The sequence below is a fragment of the Lethenteron reissneri genome, chromosome 11, assembly GCF_015708825.2.
Source record: "Lethenteron reissneri isolate LAM-NWPU_2019-01 chromosome 11, ASM1570882v1, whole genome shotgun sequence".
NCBI classification, from domain to species: Eukaryota; Metazoa; Chordata; class Hyperoartia; order Petromyzontiformes; family Petromyzontidae; genus Lethenteron; species Lethenteron reissneri.
In genome coordinates, this window is record NC_083789.1 from 12,023,260 (window position 1) to 12,042,324 (window position 19,065).

General features: G+C 53.7%; 1 protein-coding gene across 5 annotated transcripts in view; it reads left to right on the top strand.

Annotated features, from left to right (window-relative positions):
- The first annotated feature begins 886 nt into the window (after positions 1–886).
- LOC133341472 (protein phosphatase 1B-like) overlaps positions 887–19,065 on the top strand; it is a 33,508-nt gene continuing 15,329 nt past the window's right edge. For 2 of the 5 annotated variants that reach the window (XM_061550136.1, XM_061550140.1), the window contains exon 1: positions 887–1,215. The gene's annotated coding sequence lies outside the window, so the exon portion shown is untranslated. Of the gene's footprint in view, positions 1,216–8,472; positions 8,761–19,065 lie in introns of those variants that run through there. The other 3 variants (XM_061550137.1, XM_061550139.1, XM_061550138.1) reach the window with 3 other exon arrangements.

Genomic DNA, 19,065 nt, shown 5'->3' on the forward strand with positions numbered 1-19,065 from the left:
ATGTGTGAATTGGTAACTTGTGTCATATTTTTATTGTGTTGTTTTACATTTTGTGAAGCCCACTCCCCCAAAATTACTGTAAATGCAACTTTTAAAGCATACAAAGCGAATTATATAACCATTAATTATGCCAGTTTTTTAAAATATAATCTCTGAGGCAATTACATCAGTATAACGTGATGCAGTTGATTCACGCTCTCACAATGAAAGGCCTTGATAAACTATATTTAAGGTTGTATACACACGGTACAGCAACCATCAACACATCTGGACATCTGTGAAACATAGCTTCACATCCCATCGGATTCCTCCAGTCTCAATCGATTGTGATAACCATTTATGACGGGGGGCACAACAGCTCTTAGGGAATTACATAAAGTGGCAAAATACAAATGAGAAGCCCATTGTGGCAAGCCACGCCCTCAACCCAAGGATAGTCACAGAAAAAAAACACTTTCTGGAACGATGACTGTGAGAAATAAAGGCACGTGCAGCCACACACCACGGGCGAATGACGAGACTGTGGGCCGAATCAGAATCTGTATTTAAACTGAGAGGAATCTGATGGAGATGGAACGAGATGGGGTCGATTTTGACAATCGCCTTGGGACGCCTCCCCCCCCCAACAATTGTGGGGGAGGGGCGATGGCGATAGTGGGAGGGGCTTGTTGATCCCGGAGCTCGTTGCCATGGACACAGCCGCCCTTCGCCCATTGGCCCTTGCGGAAAAGTCACCGCCCGAACTTCCGGCGGTTTTGGTCGTGACGTCAGCCACCCCCCCTCCCCTCCACGCAACCTCCTGCCCCGCCCCTCCGTTGTTATGCCCCGCCCCCTTTGCCCCGCCCCCTTTGCCCCGCCCCCCCCAACCGGCACCGTCCGCCCCTCCCCCACGCGGCGCGCGAGGCCGAGCGAGGAAGGAGTCGAGCAGGCGGAGTGAGGTACGCGCGTGTCGCTCGCTCGCTTTGAATAAACCCCACACATACCTTCCCCCCACCACCACCACCTCTCTCTCTCTACCCCCCTCCTCTCTCATCCTTTCTCTCTCTCTCGCTCTGTCCGTCGCGTCTCCTCGGCGTGTCCCCCGGACCCACATGAGCGTTGTTGTTGTTGGGGGGGGTGAGGTGGTACGGAAGTGGGGATCGATCGGAGTGGACACAGCCAAGAGCGGCGGGCGAAGAGGATCGCAAAGTCCGGGGTCGACGTGCAGCCGAGCGAGTAAGTGGAGCGGGAGGGCCACCACCCCACCATCCCACCACCACCACCCCACCACCACCACCCCACCACCACCACACCACCACCACCCCAACACCACCAAACCACCACCCCACCACCACCACCCCACCACCACCCCACCACCACCCCAACACCACCACCACCCCAACACCACCACCACCCCAACACCACCACCACCCCACCACCACACCACCACCACCACCCCCACCACCACTCCACCACCACCACTCCACCACCACCCCACCACCACCACCATCCCACCACCACCCCACCACCACTACACCACCACCACCCCACCACCACTACACCACCACCACCCCACCACCACCATCACCACCACCACCCCACCACCCCCACCACCCCTACCACCCCCACCACCACTACCACCACTACCACCCCACCACCACTCCACCACCACCCCACCACCACCACCATCCCACCACCACCCCACCACCACTACACCACCACCACCACTACACCACCACCACCCCACCACTACACCACCACCACCACACCACCACCACACCACCACCACACCACCACCACCCCACCACCACCCCACCACCACCCCACCACCACCCCACCACCACCACCACCACCACCCCACCACCACCACCACCACCACCCCACCACCACCACCACCACCACCCCACCACCACCACCACCACCACCCCACCACCACCACCACCACCACCCCACCACCACCACCACCACCACCCCACCACCACCACCACCACCACCCCCACCACCACCACCACCACCACCCCACCACCACCACCACCCCACCACCACCACCACCCCACCACCACCACCACCCCACCACCACCACCACCCCACCACCACCACCACCACCCCACCACCACCACCACCACCCCACCACCACCACCACCACCCCACCACCACCACCACCCCACCACCACCACCCCCCCACCACCACCACCCCACCCCACCACCACCACCCCCCACCATCACCACCACCCCACCATCACCACCACCACCACCCCCCCACCACCACCACCCCACCCCACCACCACCACCCCCCACCATCACCACCACCCCCCACCATCACCACCACCCCACCACCCCCCCCACCACCACCCCCCACCACCACCCCCCCACCACCACCACCCACCACCACCACCCCACCACCACCACCCCACCACCACCACCACACCACCACCACCACCCCACCACCACCCCCCCACAGCCTTGGGCAGGTGAGAGGGAACGAATCATTCACTTATTCATTCGTTGAACCCAGAGTGACTCGTTCGTTTCAGTCACTAAACATGTTCGTTCGAAGGGTTGTTCAGACACTTTAAAAACTAATTCCCGCATCAATTCGTTCGCAGCGAGATTCATTCATTCACTCCGTGGACTTTCATTCACTCATTCGTTCCTTGTGTTCGTATACTCGGCCACACGTTCGTTCATTGAGTTACTCATTCACTTACAGACTCGTTCTCGCATTCACTAATTTTCCCCACAGGCTCCTTCGCTCGTTCTTGTTTTACACGAGTCTAGCCACCTCGACTCATTCACTTAGTCGTTCACGTGTATCCTCATTCAGTCACTCATGCATTCATAGACTCATTCGGTGACTGATTTACTTAAATGTATACTCGCTCATTCACCAAGCCATAGATTAGCTCACGGTTCGATTCATCAAGTCACTCGTGTCCCTGCAGCCTCGTTCAGTGGCCGAGATAAATTCACTCTTACGGACTAATTCACTCAAGTCATTACGTAATCTCATTCACGTATACTCTTGAACCTTTTTATTCACCTGTGAACTAAGTGGCTTACTCGTTCACTCCTTTACACTCGCTCTGCGTTATTCACTCACATCCAATCGCTGACAGGCTCGTTCCCACATTAATTAAATCACACATCCATTCGCTCATTCGTAAACTCATTCGCTCGGATTCAGTCATTCACCTCGAATCGTCTTCTCTAGCACTCCTTTTTTTATTCAATCACTTCTAAACTGCTAATTTACAGACTAACCTGGTCACTTACCAACGCATACTTTCACTCATTCACACTCCAATTCATTCACTCTTATTTCTCACACGGACTCATTTACTTACACATTTGCCTACTCGTTCACGCACAGACTCTGAAATAATGGACACATCCCCCCCCCCCTCGAGACTCATTCGGGTAACGCCGGCCGGCCAACTCATTCTCCCCCACGAACGACCATTCCCGAAGTCGTTCGCTCAAACCATTGACTCAATCGCTTTCAGACTTCACTCATTCACCAACTCGTTCACTCCAGTCCGTGGTGCTGTAATCCTTTGGTGCAGCTGTGTAGTTGCCCTGTGTATACACACACACAAACATAAACACGACAAACAGCACCCTGCTCTTAGGGTGACGGTGTAACGCTCTCTTGCTACTCCAACCCCTCCCAACACCCAACACCGTTCACCAACTCGCGCTGACCACAGTGGTGAAGTATGGCCACTTAAGTTAAAATGACCCCCTACCAACCACACATGGCGGGGAGGGCCCTCGATCAGCAGGCAGCAGTGGTGACGAAAACGCGACGCATTCGTCAGCAATACTGCTGTGGTTCTCTCAATGGGAAACGTATGGCATGGGCGACGTTTCGGGCAATAACCCTTCACAGACGAGTGGGCAAATCGTGGAACGGACATCGGGGTTCATGTCCACGACCTGTACTCGATTTTGACCTATTGGGCAGTAATCAACTTAAAGAGTCAGCGCTTCTTGAAACGGAGGAGTAGGAATCATAGCGAAACTACGCGAACCCGTGGCTATCAACATTTGCCGCAGTACGCAAGAAGTAGAAAAATACCCGCGTGGAATGATTTTCGCGACTCAATTTGCACGCCGGAATACGGAAGGCAACGTGCAATTGACGGCATTGGAAGAGTGTGGCTGGGGACTTAATGTTCCAGACATTGTGAGCAGCTGAGAGAAGGTGTCACTCCCCCCCCCTTCTGCCGCACATCTTAGCGTGCAGATTCAATTCAGCATCTCGGGGTACCGTGGCACAACCAAGCACAACCCCAAAACAGATCAAGATCGTCCTCGTAGGTCATCAACTCGTACTTTAGATTTAAAAAAATCAATATACAAACAGCAGGCTCTGAAGTCGAGAGGTGCATTGCATTAAAACGTTGCCTACACGTGTGTGAACAGGTGGTTCTGCCGTGCTGTGCATGTACAAAGGATCAGCATGTTGTCAATCAGCTGCTTGATGGTGACCTCTCCGTACGGGTCGTAGTGTTCTACCTAATTTTAGTGTGTGCACGTATGTTGAACTTCTTTCGCGCCGTACGTAGCCAGGCGTGCTCATCGGAGGTGCGGGCAGGGTGGAGGGGGGCCACCAAACTAAACGCAAAAATAAGTTTAAAAAAGAAATGAGCTTTCAATCGATAAGTGAGGACAACGGGCCAATGCGTGTTGCTGAAAGCGCAGAGTATATAGACTTTGGAGCTTGACATGCAGTGAAACAAATTGATTCTGCTGTGCATGCCCTGGCCACGAGCCCTAAACTGGGTCGCCCTTCCACCCCAAGCACTGTCCAGGCCCAAACCTGCTTAGCTTCCGAGGTCTGACAATTAGTTTCAAGGCAGTGTGAATGGCCATCGAGTAGAGAGACACGGGACTGTGTGTTTGTTGGGAGAGCCGAGTTTTGATTCCTGCGAATATTTTCGCGTGGTGACTTGAGCCGCACCACACAGGCTCTCAATATGTTTCATGGGTTGTGCAATAAACGGCACCATCGAATGTAGAATGGATGAAGAGTTAAACACGTTCCGCGAGTCGAGCAAGGTTGTTTATACGACCTTGGGGAAAAGACACGAAGTGGGTTGCAAGCGCGAAGAGATCGAAGCCGAAAGAGAAAGTGTTGTGACTTGAAGTGTGGCGGCGATTGAACGCAGTGGTTGGATGAGATGAAACGGTGAGTCTGGCCGGGCCCGAGTTCTCAAAACGTGTGGATGAATCACGGAGTTGACGTGAACAGTGACCCATGGCAGTAGCGATAGCAGAGCTGTAAGGTGGTGACTGACCGGCGGCGTGAGCGTATCGTGCCTGTCGTGAATCAAGAGGAGTGCTTCAATTCACGTGAGCTGTGGGACACGGGGCTCCCCCCCCCCCCCCCCCCGATGACAACGCCGTTCCCAACTTCACCACCGTCTCAACTTTGTCCGTGACAGACGGAGACGTAGAGAGAGAGAGGGGGGGAGTGTGTGAGACACGGGGAGATTCCACAGGAGGAGGGGGGACGAGAGGCTCTCGCATTGATGAAGGCACCACGGCATGAATGAGGAGGGTATCGAGATCCGAGGAGTGTGTGTGGGGGGGGGGAGGTCAAGATATTTGTGGCGGAGGCTGCAGATGCCGTGCCCCGCCAAAGGCGGTCATGAAAGCTTGTGACAGATTCGAGAAACACGAGCGGGGAAAGTTGAGCCCGCGGTCGGGCAAGGCAGGACAGAGCGAGGCACTGCCGCCCCACAGGCCAAGGGGGAGTGGAATTGTTGGTGGAGGTGGTGTGGAGTGTGTGTGGGGTGGTGGAGTGGGGTGTGTGTGTGTGGGGTGTGTGTGTTGTGTGTGTGGGGTGGTGTGTGGTGTGTGTGGGGTGGTGGAGTGGGGTGTGTAGGGTGTGTGTGTGGGGTGGTGGAGGGTGTGGAGTGTGTGTTGTGTGTGTGGGGTGGTGGAGTGGGGTGTGTGGGGTGTGTGGGGTGGTGGAGTGTGTGGTGTGTGTGTTGTGTGTGTGGGGTGGTGGAGTGTGTGGTGTGTGTGTTGTGTGTGTGGGGTGGTGGAGAGTGTGGTGTGTGTGGGGTGGTGGAGTGGGGTGTGTGTGGGGTGGTGGAGTGGGGTGTGTGTGGGGTGGTGGAGTGTGTGGTGTGTGTGGGGTGGTGGAGTGTGTGGTGTGTGTTTTATTGTGGTGGAGTGGGGTGTGTGGGGTGGTGGAGTGGGGTGTGTGTGGGGTGGTGGAGTGGGGTGTGTGTGGGGTGGTGGAGTGTGTGGGGTGTGTGTGAGGTGGTGGAGTGGGGTGTGTGTGGGGTGGTGGAGTGTGTGGTGTGTGTTTTATTGTGGTGGAGTGGGGTGTGTGGGGTGGTGGAGTGGGGTGTGTGTGGGTGGTGGAGTGGGGTGTGTGTGGGGTGGTGGAGTGTGTGGTGTGTGTGGCGTGGTGGAGTGGGGTGTGTGTGGGGTGGTGGAGTGGGGTGTGTTTGGGGTGGTGGAGTGGGGTGTGTGTGGGGTGGTGGAGTGTGTGGTGTGTGTTTTAGTGTGGTGGAGTGGGGTGTGTGGGGTGGTGGAGTGGTGTGTGGGGTGGTGGAGTGGTGTGTGTGGGGTGTGTGGGGTGGTGGTGTGGGGTGTGTGTGTGGGGTGGTGGAGTGTGTGGGGTGTGTGTGTTGTGTGTGTGGGGTGGTGGAGTGGGGTGTGTGTGGGGTGGTGGAGTGGGGTGTGTGTGGGGTGGTGGAGTGTGTGGTGTGTGTGGGGTGGTGGAGTGGGGTGTGTGTGGGGTGGTGTAGTGGTGTGTGTGTGGGGTGGTGGAGTGTGTGGGGTGTGTGTGAGGTGGTGGAGTGATGTGTGTGGGGTGGTGGAGTGGGGTGTGTGTGGGGTGGTGGAGTGTGTGGTGTGTGTGGGGTGGTGGAGTGTGTGGGGTGTGTGTGAGGTGGTGGAGTGGGGGGTGTGTGGGGTGGTGGAGTGTGTGGGGTGTCTGTGAGGTGGTGGAGTGATGTGTGTGGGGTGGTGGAGTGGGGTGTGTGTGGGGTGGTGGAGTGTGTGGTGTGTGTGGGGTGGTGGAGTGGGGTGTGTGGGGTGGTGGAGTGGGGTGTGTGTGGGGTGGTGGAGTGTGTGGTGTGTGTGGGGTGGTGGAGTGGTGTGTGTGTGGGGTGGTGGAGTGGGGTGTGTGTGGGGTGGTGGAGTGTGTGGTGTGTGTGGGGTGGTGGAGTGGGGTGTGTGGGGTGGTGGAGTGGGGTGTGTGTGGGGTGGTGGAGTGTGTGGTGTGTGTGGGGTGGTGGAGTGGTGTGTGTGTGGGGTGGTGGTGTGGGGTGGTGGTGTGGGGTGTGTGTGGGGTGGTGGAGTGGTGTGTGTGGGGTGGTGGAGTGGGGTGTGTGTGGGGTGGTGGAGTGTGTGGGGTGGTGGAGTGGGGTGGTGGAGTGGGGTGTGTGTGGGGTGGTGGAGTGTGTGGTGTGTGTGGGGTGGTGGAGTGTGTGGGGTGGTGGAGTGGGATGTGTGTGGGGTGGTGGAGTGTGTGGGGTGTGTGTGGGGTGGTGGAGTGGGGTGTGTGTGGGGTGGTGGAGTGTGGGGTGGTGGAGTGTGTGGTGTGTGTGGGGTGGTGGTGTGTGTGGTGTGTGTGGGGTGGTGGTGTGTGTGGTGTGTGTGTGGGGTGGTGGAGTGTGTGGTGTGTGTGGGGTGGTGGTGTGTGTGGGGTTCTGTTTCTCGAGTCACGCGTCTGACCCCGCGGCTATTTCAGGCCCCGCACGCAGCCAGCTGGCGGCGCACTGTACACGGCGCGTGCGTTGCGCCGCGTACAGTGCGGTGGGTGCCCGCGACATTGAGCGGCGGGGGAGAGCACGTGTCCAGCAGGAGGAGGGGTGAGGGGGGGCTGGGGGTGAGGGGGGGTGGCTGGGGGTGAGGGGGGGTGAGGGGGGGGGCTGGGGGTGAGGGGGGGGTGGCTGGGGGTGAGGGGGGGTGAGGGGGGGCTGGGGGTGAGGCTGGGGGTGAGGGGGCTGGGGGTGAGGGAGGGGCTGGTGGTGAGGGGAGGCTGGGGGTGGTGGGGGTGAGGGGGGTGGCTGGGGGTGAGAGGGGGGCTGGGGATGAGGGGGGGGCTGGGGTGAGGGGGAGGCTGGGGGTGTTAGTCTTTGTATAGCCGTGTATGTGCATGACTTTTCAGTGTCTTTGTGTATGGCTGTGTTTGTCTTTGTCTGTTAGTGAGAGTGTATGTGTGTGTGGCTGTTAAAGTGTGTGTACGGCTGTTCGTGAGAGTGTGTTTATGTATGGCTTAGTGGGAGTTATGTATGGCTGTTAGTGAGTTGGCACGGTAGGGGGCACAGGTGGTGCATCGGCCAGTCATCTCAGTCATCTCATGGCACCTGGGTCTGTCCCGTGACCTGCCAGCGGGCGTTCGACACTTCACGTGGCCTTGACGTGCACATAGCCTGGCACATGCACCGTGGTGACGTCGCCGCAACTTAGTGGCGAATGGCAGTTGTTGTTCGTGAGTTTGTCGTTGTGAGTGTCGGTCTGTCTAGCTGTTTGTGTGAGCACTTGCCCCTACAGTCTGTTAAAGGCTATAGGGGGGGATATTTGTGTTTCTATGGCTATGTGTCATTGTGAAAAGTGGTAGTGCAGTAGTTAGCACGCTACCCTACAAATACGACAACCCCAAATCCGACAACCTGAGTTCGATTCCTCGTCACGGCCAACACCGGTGATGATAATCTGAACCAGTCCTGGGCCTCCCCTAGGTCGACTCAGCCTCAAGTTAGTACCTGTTGCGATTTGTAAACATCGCCACTGGGTTGGCACGTGCCCCAAAAGGTTTGTGAGTAATCGTGTGGTTGAGACAAACATCTTTGTACGTGTGTGATTGTGTGTGATTGTGTGAGTGTTTGCGTACTGCGGCAGTTGCCCTCCAGCGACAACCACGGAGGGTAGAGCGGCGAAGACGCAACAGGTTGACACAGTGGGAGGGGGGGCACAGGTGGTGCATCAGTCAACCCAAAACACATGGGTCTGCCCCGTGTCATCTTGCCCTCGAGCCTCTGTCATTTTGCGTGGCCCCAAAGTGCACCTAGCCTGGCACAAGCACTGTGGTTGACACGACCACTTAGTGGCGGCTGTTATGAGTGGCTGTGAGTGTTTTGATGTCTTTTTTTGTCGGAGTGTGTCTGACTGTTGAGCTATTTATGTGCGTGTCTTTGTGTATGGCTGTGTTTGAGTGTGTCAAGATTGGCATCTGTGGAGGAGGCTCGTGAAGGACGCTCCTGGGCAGTTGGAGGCAGCCGCCCTCCTGCAACAATGGAGGGCACAATAAACGAGCGGCCAGCGGCTAGAACGCAGGGAATTGGCAAAGCAGGGAGCACACTTGTGGTATATCAGCCAGTCACTCTAGTAAATCATGCCATGGCACCCGGTTCTCTCCCGTTACCTGCGAGCGAGCCAAAAACAGTTCACATGGCCCCAAGGTGCACCTAGCCTGGCACAAGCCACGTGGTGGCACAGTCTATTTTTTTCTTAATGTGAGTCTGTGTGTGTCTTTTGATTGCGGGGAGTGGTGGCGCAGTGGTTAGCACAATGCACTTCAAACCCGGTGACCCGAGTTCCAATAAGAGTGGTGAATGTTAAACCGGTCCTGGGCCTCCCCTAAGTATCTGGTGCTGTGTGGAAATAGTGATTTGGCCACCCCCCACTCCTTCATGTGCCATGCCGGCCTTCATAGTTGCTCGCAAACAGCACTTAACCCCAACCGTCTTGTTATGTTAAAGTCTATCTGGGGAATCATTGTCTTTGTGTGTGTTTATTGCTGTGTTTGTCTGGCTGTGTGTGAGGGTGTTGGTGTCTATGTTAGTGTGTGCGTGAGATGGAACAACGTTGTGCGAGTGTGTGCATGTGCCTGTGATGTGCTCTAGTGTCTGTGTGCGAGTGTGTGAATGTGCCTGTGTGATTGTGCTCTAGTGGCTGTGTGCGAGTGTGTGAATGTGCCTGTGTGAATGTGCTCTAGTGGCTGTGTGTGTGTGAATGTGCCTGTGTGATTGTGCTCTAGTGGCTGTGTGCGAGTGTGTGAATGTGCCTGTGTGATGGTGCTCTAGTGGCTGTGTGTGAGTGTGTGAATGTGCCTGTGTGATTGTGCTCTAGTGGCTGTGTATGAGTGTGTGAATGTGTCTGTGTGATTGTGCTCTAGTGGCTGTGTGCGAGTGTGTGAATGTGTCTTGTGATTGTGCTCTAGTGGCTGTGTGTGAGTGTGTGAATGTGTCTGTGTGATTGTGCTCTAGTGGCTGTGTGTGAGTGTGTGAATGTGTCTTGTGATTGTGCTCTAGTGGCTGTGTGCTAGTGTGTGAATGTGCCTGTGTGATGGTGCTCTAGTGGCTGTGTGTGAGTGTGTGAATGTGCCTGTGTGATTGTGCTCTAGTGGCTGTGTATGAGTGTGTGAATGTGTCTGTGTGATTGTGCTCTAGTGGCTGTGTGCGAGTGTGTGAATGTGTCTTGTGATTGTGCTCTAGTGGCTGTGTGTGAGTGTGTGAATGTGTCTGTGTGATTGTGCTCTAGTGGCTGTGTGTGAGTGTGTGAATGTGTCTTGTGATTGTGCTCTAGTGGCTGTGTGTGAGTGTGTGAATGTGCCTGTGTGATTGTGCTCTAGTGGCTGTGTGCGAGTGTGTGAATGTGTCTTGTGAATGTGCTCTAGTGGCTGTGTGTGAGTGTGTGAATGTGTCTATGTGATTGTGCTCTAGTGGCTGTGTGCGAGTGTGTGAATGTGTCTTGTGATTGTGCTCTAGTGGCTGTGTGTGAGTGTGTGAATGTGTCTGTGTGATTGTGCTCTAGTGGCTGTGTGTGAGTGTGTGAATGTGTCTTGTGATTGTGCTCTAGTGGCTGTGTGTTAGTGTGTGAATGTGTCTGTGTGATTGTGCTCTAGTGGCTGTGTGCGAGTGTGTGAATGTGTCTGTGTGAATGTGCTCTAGTGGCTGTGTGTGAGTGTGTGCATGTGCCTGTGTGAATGTGCTCTAGTGGCTGTGTGCGAGTGTGTGAATGTGCCTGTGTGATCGTGCTCTAGTGGCTGTGTGAGAGTGTGTGAATGTGCCTGTGTGGTTGTGCTCTAGTGGCTGTGTGTGAGTGTGTGAATGTGTCTGTGTGATTGTGCTCTAGTGGCTGTGTGCGAGTGTGTGAATGTGCCTGTGTGGTTGTGCTCTAGTGGCTGTGTGCGAGTGTGTGAATGTGCCTGTGTGGTTGTGCTCTAGTGGCTGTGTGCGAGTGTGTGCATGTGCCTGTGTGATTGTGCTCTAGTGGCTGTGTGTGAGTGTGTGAATGTGCCTGTGTGCTTGTGCTCGGTGGCTGTGTGTGAGTGTGTGCATGTGCCTGTGTGGTTGTGCTCTAGTGGCTGTGTGCGAGTGTGTGAATGTGCCTGTGTGATTGTGCTCTAGTGGCTGTGTGCGAGTGTGTGAATGTGCCTGTGTGGTTGTGCTCTAGTGGCTGTGTGCGAGTGTGTGAATGTGTCTGTGTGATTGTGCTCTAGTGGCTGTGTGCGAGTGTGGTTGTTCTCTAGTGGCTGTGTGCGAGTGTGTGAATGTGCCTGTGTGATTGTGCTCTGTGGCTGTGTGTGAGTGTGTGAATGTACCTGTGTGATTGTGCTCTAGTGGCTGTGTGAGAGTGTGAATGTGCCCGTGTGGTTTTGCTCTAGTGGCTGTGTGTGAGTGTGTGAATGTGCCTGTGTGGTTGTGCTCTAGTGGCTGTGTGCGAGTGTGTGCATGTACCTGTGTGATTGTGCTCTAGTGGCTGTGTGCGAGTGTGTGAATGTGCCTGTGTGATTGTGCTCTAGTAGCTGTGTGCGAGTGTGTAAATGTGTCTGTGTGATTGTGCTCTAGTGGCTGTGTGTGAATGTGGCTGTGTGATTGTGCTCTAGTGGCTGTGTGCGAGTGTGTGAATGTGCCTGTGTGGTTGTGCTCTAGTGGCTGTGTGTGAGTGTGTGAATGTGTCTGTGTGATTGTGCTCTAGTGGCTGTGTGTGAGTGTGTGAATGTGCCTGTGTGATTGTGCTCTAGTGGCTGTGTGCGAGTGTGTGAATGTGCCTGTGTGATTGTGCTCTAGTGGCTGTGTGCGAGTGTGTGAATGTGCCTGTGTGATTGTGCTCTAGTGGCTGTGTGCAAGTGTGTGAATGTGCCTGTGTGGTTGTGCTCTAGTGGCTGTGTGTAAGTGTGTGAATGTGCCTGTGTGATTGTGCTCTAGTGGCTGTGTGCGAGTGTGTGAATGTGTCTGTGTGATTGTGCTCTAGTGGCTGTGTGCGAGTGTGGTTGTTCTCTAGTGGCTGTGTGCGAGTGTGTGAATGTGCCTGTGTGATTGTGCTCTGTGGCTGTGTGTGAGTGTGTGAATGTACCTGTGTGATTGTGCTCTAGTGGCTGTGTGAGAGTGTGAATGTGCCCGTGTGGTTTTGCTCTAGTGGCTGTGTGTGAGTGTGTGAATGTGCCTGTGTGGTTGTGCTCTAGTGGCTGTGTGCGAGTGTGTGCATGTACCTGTGTGATTGTGCTCTAGTGGCTGTGTGCGAGTGTGTGAATGTGCCTGTGTGATTGTGCTCTAGTAGCTGTGTGCGAGTGTGTAAATGTGTCTGTGTGATTGTGCTCTAGTGGCTGTGTGTGAATGTGGCTGTGTGATTGTGCTCTAGTGGCTGTGTGCGAGTGTGTGAATGTGCCTGTGTGGTTGTGCTCTAGTGGCTGTGTGTGAGTGTGTGAATGTGTCTGTGTGATTGTGCTCTAGTGGCTGTGTGTGAGTGTGTGAATGTGCCTGTGTGATTGTGCTCTAGTGGCTGTGTGCGAGTGTGTGAATGTGCCTGTGTGATTGTGCTCTAGTGGCTGTGTGCGAGTGTGTGAATGTGCCTGTGTGATTGTGCTCTAGTGGCTGTGTGCAAGTGTGTGAATGTGCCTGTGTGGTTGTGCTCTAGTGGCTGTGTGTAAGTGTGTGAATGTGCCTGTGTGATTGTGCTCTAGTGGCTGTGTGTAAGTGTGTGAATGTGCCTGTGTGATTGTGCTCTAGTGGCTGTGTGTAAGTGTGTGAATGTGCCTGTGTGATTGTGCTCTAGTGGCTGTGTGTGAGTGTGTGAATGTGCCTGTGTGATTGTGCTCTAGTGGCTGTGTGCGAGTGTGTGAATGTGCCTGTGTGATTGTGCTCTAGTGGCTGTGTGTGAGTGTGTGAATGTGCCTGTGTGATTGTGCTCTAGTGGCTGTGTGCGAGTGTGTGAATGTGCCTGTGTGGTTGTGCTCTAGTGGCTGTGTGCGAGTGTGTGAATGTGTCTGTGTGATTGTGCTCTAGTGGCTGTGTGCGAGTGTGGTTGTTCTCTAGTGGCTGTGTGCGAGTGTGTGAATGTGCCTGTGTGATTGTGCTCTGTGGCTGTGTGAGTGTGTGAATGTACCTGTGTGATTGTGCTCTAGTGGCTGTGTGAGAGTGTGAATGTGCCCGTGTGGTTTTGCTCTAGTGGCTGTGTGTGAGTGTGTGAATGTGCCTGTGTGGTTGTGCTCTAGTGGCTGTGTGCGAGTGTGTGCATGTGCCTGTGTGATTGTGCTCTAGTGGCTGTGTGATTGTGCTCTAGTAGCTGTGTGCGAGTGTGTGAATGTGTCTGTGTGATTGTGCTCTAGTGGCTGTGTGTGAATGTGGCTGTGTGATTGTGCTCTAGTGGCTGTGTGCGAGTGTGTGAATGCGCCTGTGTGATTGTGCTCTAGTGGCTGTGTGCGAGTGTGTGAATGTGCCTGTGTGATTGTGCTCTAGTGGCTGTGTGCGAGTGTGTGAATGTGCCTGTGTGGTTGTGCTCTAGTGGCTGTGTGTAAGTGTGTGAATGTGCCTGTGTGATTGTGCTCTAGTGGCTGTGTGTAAGTGTGTGAATGTGCCTGTGTGATTGTGCTCTAGTGGCTGTGTGTAAGTGGGTGAATGTGCCTGTGTGATTGTGCTCTAGTGGCTGTGTGTGAGTGTGTGAATGTGCCTGTGTGATTGTGCTCTAGTGGCTGTGTGCGAGTGTGTGAATGTGCCTGTGTGATTGTGCTCTAGTGGCTGTGTGCGAGTGTGTGAATGTGCCTGTGTGATTGTGCCTTAGTGGCTGTGTGCGAGTGTGTGCATGTGCCTGTGTGGTTGTGCTCTAGTGGCTGTGTGCGAGTGTGTGCATGTGCCTGTGTGAATGTGCTCTAGTGGCTGTGTGCGAGTGTGTGAATGTGCCTGTGTGATTGTGCTCTGTGGCTGTGTGCGAGTGTGTGAATGTGCCTCTGTGATTGTGCTCTGTGGCTGTGTGCGAGTGTGTGAATGTGCCTCTGTGATTGTGCTCTAGTGGCTGTGTGCGAGTGTGTGAATAAGCCTGTGTGATTGTGCTCTAGTGGCTGTGTGCGAGTGTGTGAATGTGCCTGTGTGGTTGTGCTCTAGTGGCTGTGTGCGAGTGTGTGCATGTGTCTGTGTGATGGTGCTCTAGTAGCTGTGTGCGAGCGTGTGCATGTGCCTGTGTGAATGTGCTCTAGTGGTTGTGTGTGAGTGTGTGAATGTGTCTTGTGATTGTGCTCTAGTGGCTGTGTGCGAGTGTGTGAATGTGCCTGTGTGGTTGTGCTCTAGTGGTTGTGTGTGAGTGTGTGAATGTGTCTTGTGATTGTGGTCTAGTGGCTGTGTGCGAGTGTGTGAATGAGCCTGTGTGGTTGTGCTCTAGTGGCTGTGTGTGAGTGTGTGAATGTGTCTGTGTGATTGTGCTCTAGTGGCTGTGTGCGAGTGTGTGAATGTGCCTGTGTGGTTGTGCTCTAGTGGCTGTGTGAGTGTGTGAATGTGTCTGTGTGATTGTGCTCTAGTGGCTGTGTGCGAGTGTGTGAATGAGCCTGTGTGGTTGTGCTCTAGTGGCTGTGTGTGAGTGTGTGAATGTGCCTGTGTGATGGTGCTCTAGTGGCTGTGTGCGAGTGTGTGAATGTGCCTGTGTGGTTGTGCTCTAGTGGCTGTGTGTGAGTGTGTGAATGTGCCTGTGTGATTGTGCTCTAGTGGCTGTGTGCGAGTGTGTGCATGTGCCTGTGTGGTTGTGCTCTAGTGGCTGTGTGCGAGTGATTTGCCTCTGCGAGACACGGTGACTTGAGTGCATTTGTGTTCGTGTCCTGAGTGTGTCAATGTGTGCGAGGTGAGTACAGTGTGTGTGTGTGGAAGTCTCTGTGTGTGCAAGTTTGTGTGTGCGAGTGCCTAAACGTGTGTCTGTGAGGAGTGCGAGTCAAAGGTCTAAGTGTGTGACTGCGTGTGTGTGTGAGTTTGAGTGTCAGTGTGTGTGTTTGTGTGTTAATCTGGGCGCGTGTGTGTGTGAGTTTGAGTGTCAGTGTGTGTGTTTGTGTGTTAATCTGGGCGCGTGTGTGTGTGAGTTTGAGTGTCAGTGTGTGTGTTTGTGTGTTAATCTGGGCGCGTGTGTGTGTGAGTTTGAGTGTCAGTGTGTGTGTTTGTGTGTTAATCTGGGCGCGTGTGTGTGTGAGTTTGAGTGTCAGTGTGTGTGTTTGTGTGTTAATCTGGGCACGTGTGTGTGTGAGTTTGAGTGTCAGTGTGTGTGTTTGTGTGTTAATCTGGGCGCGTGTGTGTGTGAGTTTGAGTGTCAGTGTGTGTGTTTGTGTGTTAATCTGGGCGCGTGTGTGTGTGAGTTTGAGTGTCAGTGTGTGTGTTTGTGTGTTAATCTGGGCGCGTGTGTGTGTGAGTTTGAGTGTCAGTGTGTGTGTTTGTGTGTTAATCTGGGCGCGTGTGTGTGTGAGTTTGAGTGTCAGTGTGTGTGTTTGTGTGTTAATCTGGGCGCGTGTGTGTGTGAGTTTGAGTGTCAGTGTGTGTGTTTGTGTGTTAATCTGGGCGCGTGTGTGTGTGAGTTTGAGTGTCAGTGTGTGTGTTTGTGTGTTAATCTGGGCGCGTGTGTGTGAGAGTTTGAGTGTCAGTGTGTGTGTTTGTGTGTTAATCTGGGCGCGTGTGTGTGTGAGTTTGAGTGTCAGTGTGTGTGTTTGTGTGTTAATCTGGGCGCGTGTGTGTGTGAGTTTGAGTGTCAGTGTGTGTGTTTGTGTGTTAATCTGGGCGCGTGTGTGTGTGAGTTTGAGTGTCAGTGTGTGTGTTTGTGTGTTAATCTGGGCGCGTGTGTGTGTGAGTTTGAGTGTCAGTGTGTGTGTTTGTGTTAATCTGGGCGCGTGTGTGTGTGTGAGTTTGAGTGTCAGTGTGTGTGTTTGTGTGTTAATCTGGGCGCGTGTGTGTGAGAGTTTGAGTGTCAGTGTGTGTGTTTGTGTGTTAATCTGGGCGCGTGTGTGTGAGAGTTTGAGTGTCAGTGTGTGTTTGTGTGTTAATCTGGGCGCGTGTGTGTGAGTTTGAGTGTCAGTGTGTGTGTTTGTGTGTTAATCTGGGCGCGTGTGTGTGAGAGTTTGAGTGTCAGTGTGTGTGTTTGTGTGTTAATCTGGGCGCGTGTGTGTGGGGAGCGGTAGTTCGATTCCCCTCACGGCCAACACCAGTGGCGATTATCTGAACCGGTTCTGGCCCTCCCCTAGGTCGACTCAACCTCCAATGAGTACCTAGTGTGGTGTGTAAACATCGCCACTGGGGAGACAAAGGCGGTCGGGCGTGGTTGGTGGCCACCCCACCCCCTCGTGTGCCGTGCCGGCCTTCATAGGTGCTACTCGCTAACAGCACTTGCCCCTACAGTCTGTTAAGGCTATAACGGAGGATCTTTTTTCTTGTGTGTGTATCCTGGCGTGGTGCTGGCATTAGCGTGCACATAACCTGGCACAGGCGTCGTGGTGACGTCCACGCCACTTGATGGTAAATGGCGGTGGTTGTTGTTGTTGTTGGTGCTGACCACCCACCCCTCGTGTGCCGTGCCGGCCTTCATAGGTGCTCCCTAGCAGAAGTTTTCCCCAACAGCCTGAAAAAGGGTTTCCTCTATCGGGTGTCTCGTGTTGTGTGAAGTTCTTGCGTGAGCGATATGGGCTGCACGGGAAATCGTCGTCTTTGCTTATGTGTGTGTGAACACGTGTCTCTTTGCGTATGAGTGTGTGTGTTTGCGCCTGCATGTGTGTGCCTATTTTTCGTGTGGGAGTAAGTGTGCTAATGCACGAGAGTGTCTCTGATTTTGGGAGTTTTTTTGTGTATCGTTTGCGGCTGTGTATCGTGTGTGTGTTACCCATTTGTTTTGTGTGTTCTGTACGTGTGTATCTTTGTAATGCCATCATGTGCATTTGTGTTTACTTTGTTGCTATTTGTCTGAATGTGTGTGTGTGTGGTTTATGTCAGTGTAACTTTTGTGTTTCTGTTTGTGTCGCTGTGTGTGTCTTTGGGTGTGGTGCTCACTAACAGCCACTTGTTCCTCCAGTCTGTCAAGGCTATACGGGGGATCTTTGTTTTTGTACGTGGGGAGCGATGGTCTTGTTGTTTGCTGTTAACCCCGGTAACTTGAGTTGGATTCCTGGAAAGTAAACATCAGTTACGAGTGGTTTCAGAACTTATCCTGGGCCTCGCCGAAGGTTGATTCAAGCACTTTCCGCAGTGCCTACACTTAAAAACTGTGAAGGCAAAAAGGTGGCCAGGCGTGGCGATGGCCACACAACCTCATCGTGTGCCGTGATGGCTTAGATAAGTGCCCGCTACCACCACTTACCCTCAATGTATGTATGTATTGCTGTAGGGGAATTATGTTTGTTCTATTTATGTTTGGAGGTGTGTGTGTGTGTGCATGTCATCGGTGCTCGCTTAACAGCACTTTCCCAGACAGTATGTTAAGGCTATACGGGGGATCTTTGTATTTGTGTATGTCTGGGGGGAACGGTGGTGTAATGGTTATCACGCGTTGAACCCGGCGACCAGAGTTTGATTCCCGCTCGCGGCCAACACCAGTGTGGCGATTATCTGAACCGGTCCTGGACCTCCCCTAGGTCGACTGAGCCTCAAGTTAGTACCTGCTGCGATTTGTAAACATCGCCACTCGGGAGACAAAGGTGGCCAAGTGTGATGCTGGTCTTCAAAGGTGCTCTTTAACATAACGCGCCCCAGAAGTCTATTTAGGCTATGTGGGAGTTTTGGTCTTTTTCTTTATGTCTGTGCCTGGGACTCGCACTCACTACAAAACAAGCAGAGTGTGCCGGGCGGCTAAAACGCAGGGTTGGCACAGTGGGGAGCGTCAGTGGGGCATCTGCCAATAATCTCAGTCAACACAAACCCATGGCTCCTGGGCCTGTCCCCATGGCCTCCTACCAGTGACCATTCAGCACTTCATCTGGCACCTAACCCGGCACAAGGGTTGTGGTGATGTCACCGTCTCTTGTTTTTTTGTGTGTGTCTGTGTGTTGTCCGTATGTGTCTGGGTATTTGTGTACGTGTGTGCATGTGTCTTGTCTGGGTGTGTGCACCTTTCTGTGTGGGTGTTGTGTCTTTGTGTATTTGGGTGCTGTATTTATGTGTTTGTGTCTTTGCCTTGTCTGTGCATTATTTGTATTATCTATATGTGTTTAAGTGTTGTATGTGTTATCCATGTCACCTGGTCTGTCCCTTTGACACTTCACGTGGCCTCAAAGTGCACCTAGCCTGACACAAGTGTTGTGGAGATATCACCGCCACTTGGTGGCGACAGCGGTGGTCACTGTGTTGTCTGTGTGCCTCCTTTTGTGTATGCATACGAGAACCCCCGTAATACTGCCACGACCGAATCGTGACCTCTCTCGTATTGACCACCCTCAACGATGATGACACGACGTGCGCATTTAACCATTGAGTGCCGCGATGCGCCACCTTTACGTTCATGATGCATTCAGCCTGTAAATACACGGGCAGCGCTGCCCTGGGTACATCATCGCCGTCTCCGCTTTGTCGGTTCAGACATTCGGCCGGAATTCACCGTGTCATCTTAACGTAACACGTGTACCATGCTGTAATGGCACCTGCATCGAGTTCAAGGAGGGTACAAACGCTGTTCGCCACTGCTACTGCGTTACATTTCCGAGCCCGTGTCAGAGCGCGCGCGCGTGGTTACGGTGGGCAGTTGCAGGAATAGTTATTTGCGAGTCGGTCCACCTTCTGGATCGATGCTAAAGTTGAAGCTTTTTAAGTGTCCAACGCGTGTTTAAAATACGCTTTAAACCCCGGCGAAGATAGCCTCTGTCCTTTCTATTCTGGTGTCGATGTGGTG